The sequence below is a fragment of the Falco naumanni genome, chromosome 6 (assembly GCF_017639655.2).
Source record: "Falco naumanni isolate bFalNau1 chromosome 6, bFalNau1.pat, whole genome shotgun sequence".
NCBI lineage: Eukaryota > Metazoa > Chordata > Aves > Falconiformes > Falconidae > Falco > Falco naumanni.
Window position 1 is genome coordinate 75801045 of NC_054059.1, and position 6000 is coordinate 75807044.

Consider the following 6000-nt stretch of genomic DNA (forward strand, 5'->3'; position numbering starts at 1 on the left):
ATCTGCATCTGCTGCCTGGGCTCTGAAAGCAGCGCAGAGTGACTGTACACAGGGTAGCATGGAGGGAGCGTTCCAGCGTTCCAGTCGTCGCATAAGGAAAGCCCTCATGTACTGGTGTGAAAAGAGAGGAAACAGCTCTGACAAGCAGACTGAGTATGAAATATTAAAACAATGCCCACCCTGGCTACTGTGGGCTCGTATCCAGCGTAAGTACATCATGCACTATCAACGGGTGGCACCAGGGAGTTTAAGAAAGCAAGGGGGGAAGTATTTTGCATACAGTTTTTTTCCTACAGACTGCTAGTTGAAAACAAGCATACCAAAACCGCAGGAGAAAGTCTTTTCTTCGCTGCCCTGCCCCTCCTAAGCAGGCTAGCTGGGACTGAGCTGGCTGTGTGCTGCTGTTCCCAGTGGCACCCAGTGTCCACCCTTCCAGCTTCCCAGAAACGTCGCAGAGGAGGGCAGAGGAGTGGGCAGCATGCTGGCAGCACGTTCCCTTCACCATTTAGAACTGGAATAAGGGTAGAGATCTCAAGTTCCCAGTTCGGTCTAGCAACAGGCGTAGAGCCTCATCACCTTCCTTCTCAGAGATCAGCAAAAGCTGTCAGTGGGCAAGATGGGACAACAGAAGACCCCAGGCCACTGAATGGGAAAATAATCTTTATAAATGTCTGCTTCTGAGGCCTGCTCCCACTGGCCTCCACCCCACCCATTAAATCAGCTGGAATCAGGCTAGGAACATCAAATCCCAGTGGCTTCCCCTGGTGGGTTCCTCCTAATGCATGCATGCAGAAGAAGGCAGGAGAAGCTTGAGTGGCAGTTTTAACAGCTTTAGCCCCTCTAAAAAATCCGTGGCAGCCATCAGTAGCAGATTTTTTCCTTAGCCTGTTTGCAGCCTTGAACTCCCGTGTACATCCCACTTGTTATTTTACAGGCAGTATTTTGGTATTTGGTCAGAAGGGAAGACCTACTGCAGGCAAATGAAAGATAGTGGAACAAAATATTTCCATCTAACTCTGCCATGAACACCGGCTGGTCATCTACATGTTTCTTGTTCAGAAACCTTGGGATAAATTTGCACGAACTGTACAAATGTGCACTGAGAAAGCAAGCAGTGCACCAGCTGGGAAAAGCAAGGACCACAGCAGAAAGACAAACTGGAACCTCTCGGTCAGTTTTGGTTTAATACCTTGTACTTAGGTACACACAGTGTTCCGTTAACTCCTCTAACTTGGTCTCAGTGTAATTCCTGTGACTTTACTGGCTTTTCCTCTTGTTTCAGCAGAAGATACAGGAAAAGAGGCACAGCTTCTTCCTCCCCAGGACGTGGAATGCATCGCGCTCTGCCCTAGTGAGGATGCTACTCCCTGATGTGGTCCCTCTTCCGCATTCTCAGGGATCAGACCCACTTTATAATGACCATCTGCAACAACCTCTGAGATTCAGAGAACCTCCCCACTCAAATTCCCCCATTTACTTGTTGCTACTGCGAAGAATCTTAGGAAAAGCCACAGGTAACTAACATTACTTGGTACATTCTCCTGTGATCTTCTGACAGGAGATTAGTGTCGATACACTCTTGCACTGTTACACAGAAGGGCAAATACAAGCCCAAGACTTTTACCTTCTATAAGTAGAAATCATCAACACTGAACTCATGCATGAGTTTTACACCTGCAGTGCTCATCCTGCCTTAAGGTGTAGGTGGTGTTAATGCATATGAAAATAAAATTCCACATAAAATTCATGCTACTAATCCACGCTTTATTTTAATCCTGCTTAGTGCATATTACAATCCTTAGTTGTTTTACCACTGATGCCTACTATAAAGGAACCAGATACACTGGTACCCTCAGGTTCCTTTACCCTAATCCTGTGACATAAAATAAATGAGAAAATGTTAAGAAGAGCTTCTGATGGCTTTGCATTGCCTGATTATCACAAAATCATGGCTGCAATGCACTAAAAAATCCACTCCATAATTAGTATAATTAAAACCTTATGTACATCTTCCTGTTTCCCCTGCAGAGTGGTCATTTGTTAAATTGCCAGATAAGGTTGCTGCATCAGCTTTGCATTTCAACCTAATTTCATAGTGTAATAAGGCTCGCACAAGCACTCCCTGTGCTTGCCTGCATGTAGGTGGGTCAGCTCTATTGTACTAAACTAACTATTGTACTAAACAGCCAATTTCAATCAAATCTTTGGAGGTCTCAGAAGTATTCCGGTCCTATAAGATTTACGACAACAGAAAACTATGTGGAGGGAGAATTTTCTGTACATGTTTCTTCTGAAAGAATTGTAAGCACCATCCCCTTTATTAGATGTAAGGGAATCCACTCAAGAGCCCAATTAAGCTTTATTGGTGCTCCCGTTTACCAAACTATTCATAGGTAACGTGATCATCCCACATGGTCAGAATCATTGCAAAATAAGGAAAACAGGGACCTCTGGAGGGCTCCTAGACCAAGCAACTGGATAAATGATACAGTCTCATACCTGATAAGCATCTGTCTAATACGTTAAAGATTTCCAATCCTGAAGTCTCCCCAGGCAATTATATGAGCGTACATCTTTATTCTCCACCATCTTGTACTACAGCTGAAACACTGTAATACATTAGTGAAGCTCTATAAAATATGATTCAAAGCCTGCTGTTAGTGGCTGCGTTTGCATTTCAATTTACAGAAGACTAGGGAAGGGAAGGAAACTAAAACAATGCTGCAGCATTGATTTCTCTCAGGGACATGGTAGCTGCAAAAAGGGCTCTGCTAATTATAGCCACCAGCAATCAACAGACTCAACAAAAGCCACAGCAGCATTGCAGCAATTCAGTGCCTGCCATACTCCACAGCTCTTCGAGCTGAAAGCATTTGTCATGCCTAAGAATTGATTTTCAAAGGTAATGCCCCAGCAGCCCCCTGCAGTAAAACAAGGGTGGACTTGACTCCGAAAGGTCCTTCAGATGATGAGTCGCTGCCAGAGCACTTTCCTCCCAGCTTACCTTGGTTTTAATTGATGGGACTTCTCGGAAGGTGGATCCATTATACATGACCTGCTCAACTTCAGGGCTTTAATCCCAGGGAAGCTACCAGCAAAGCTCCATGAAATTTATGTTAGAAATTATGTAGACCTTCCTTAAGAGCAGTAAGTGCAGTATTTAGGCAGAAACATGCTATTCAGTAAGAGTCTCAAGCACGTCGTTGATTCTCAAAACACCAGTGCCTATCTTCTTAGCTAAAGGGAATGGATCAGACTCGGTAAAAATTAGTGCCTTCATGTAGATTTTTCACTGCCTAAATCTGAGGTTACATCTCAAGGGATATGTGATATTTTTAACACTTCTAAGCAGTGCCTCGAGGAGGACTGGGAAGACCATCCTTTCTCTTTTCTCTGGCTTGAGGGAGTCCCAACTCCTTGCCCTTTTGCTGCCTTCCAAGCCGACACCAAACTTCAGCTCACAACCCATCCAAGTCCCGAGGTTGTGTGTATGTACACTGTCAGGTGGAAAGGAGGAAAGAAGTAAATGAGGCAATATCCATGAAAAACAGTCTAAGGAATTTTCCTTGACAGATCTTAGCTCTGTGCCTCTCTCAGCATTTCCCTGGGAGTGAAAAGTTTAGTATGAAATTCTCTTTGATGAAAATCCTTGGCTCTATTTTCAGCACCTTAAAAATCTAAAAGCTTCTGCTGCTTCTGCAACTTGGCACAGCTCCTGCTTCAGGGGGTCATGTTGGTTTCCGTCAGGGCTGGAGCTGCCATCAGCCTGTCTATGCAAGAGGGTAATTCCTCAAATGAGGGAGATAATGATAGAACAAGGCAGCAATGGCATTTGTGCTCTGCTCTGCCTAAACCTGCCTTCTTGCCAAAAAATGACAAAATATTTAAGCATAGCATAACTTTTTAATTGTTTGTGGCATTTGGAGTTGAAACTCTAAGCAATAATTATGCTAATGAGAAATAAAGTATTTTCTTGGCAGCAGAATACTTTTTCGTTGGCATTGTTGTTGACTTGTTTATTTGTTGCTTTCTTGTCATCATCGCCAGCTTCTATTTGTATGCAGTAAGTGCCATTTACAGCCGTCCTTGAGAAAACGGCTGCAGCTTCCAAAAATTGCTTTCCCATTTCTTTTTTTCTTGTTTCAAAAGTAACAGCTCTTTGTCTTTTCAGGCCTTTGACAGCTGCATGCCACCGAGCTATTCCCCGAGCAGGGTAATGACTGTCTCACCAGTGCGGTACGGTGGAGCACTGGGGGAATGGATGTGGGGACTTGCCATTGCAAAGATATGAGAGAAATGAAGTGCCAGTCCACAGAGGCCTCGGTGTTGGGGTGAACGATCACATTCCCATTTCAGTTCTTAATTGCACAATGAGCAGGAGGAAATGGAGTAGATCCAGGGGGATCTGCAAAGGAAGAAAGTAAATTCTCAGCCAGAGCTTGCTGCAGAGAAAGGCTCTTCTTCAGCGCATACATTTTCAGCATAAGCAGCAGCTGGATATAAAGAAAGCCATTTTTGCAGGGAAGCCCCTTGAAAAACTGGTGATTCGATTCTGCTTTCACTTACTTGAGTGGACCAGCCCCAGTGACCTCCCCAGAAGAGGGGTCTTTGCTGAGCTGGACATAGGGAGAGGTGAACTGGGGTGGGAAGGCAGGGACGGAGAGGCCAGGCAGTTGCACGGTGCCCCCCTGCAGCGTGCTGTGCCGTGGCCGCTGCTGCAAACACTGGCAGCAAGAAAGGCTGCAGTCCTCAAAGCTTCTGCCCTGCCTGGTTTAGGGCTGATGTATAGATGCTCTCTGCCTATAGAGGTGTCCCACCTACTCACGGAGGATCTTTAGCCTCCCAGCATACCATGAGGTTCAGCTGCAGTGGAAGGGATGCCTTAGTTCACTTAAGCGATGGCTTATAGGACTGACCCGCTCATTAGTGTAATCTACACAAGTCAGAGAAGCCCATGCTGTGGGAGCAGCTCTGTAGAGGAATGCCAGTGTGCAGTGACTGTGACGTGGACCAGACGGGGGGAATCTTTACACAGGGCCTTTAAAATAGACGGAAGGCTGATTTCCCAGTTTCCCCTCTCACATCTGTAGGTAAATCACAGCAGGTTTTTGGCATTTTGTATTGAGATGCAACTGACTCTATCCAGTGACTGAGTTATCCTTTGACACTTGCTTGAAATAATATAAACAGATAGTGAAATCTGTTTTACTGTTTTGTTTTTTGTTGTTGTTTTGTTTTGTTTTGTTTTTTTTAAATTATATGAGTTCTTGAGGTTTTGATCATATTTTAAAGGAAGGTCTAATTAGTGGGTAATTGTTAAAGGTGAGATACTGCAAATGCAATTCATTAAAGCTCAAATGTTAAACTATTAATACGTGTGTAGCTGTTGGAAATGAGAAACAGAGACATAAAATAATGTGTGCTGGATCTACTGTCTCTGCATTGCATCTCTAGCATGCAATAAATGGCATTCTTTTCTTCTTTTTCTCTTCTAAAAATGTACTACTTTTACCAGATCAGTGATGTTATTTTTCTCCTTCTGCTGGATCTGCAATAAGCACAGCAAGGAAAACCTGCCTCTCAGTACATGGAAGTTTGTGATCATTAGCAGATGGAATGATGGCTATAGAGGTGCTGTATGTTCCAACACTTTGTTCCACATCACTGTTTCTACACCTTTATGTGTATTTGGTGAACAGTTGTGGGTGGTTTTTTTTTTTAATAAAGAGGATGTCTGATTTCCAAAATTAGAGAATCATCTGTCACATTATCATTACAAGAACCACAGGCTGACCAAAATAAACGTTGTCGCTTGCTTCAGGTTATATTAGAAGCAGCTTTCTCAGGGCCTGACACTCGGCAGGTGTTTCCATGAGCTGCCCTGCCGCATTACGAGCAGCTGCTGATAACAATCCTACACCTCAGCACGTCCGCTGCCGTATTGACGCAGCCCCACTGTCTCTAATTCTGCTCCTTGTCAGAGGATCAGACCTACCCAGG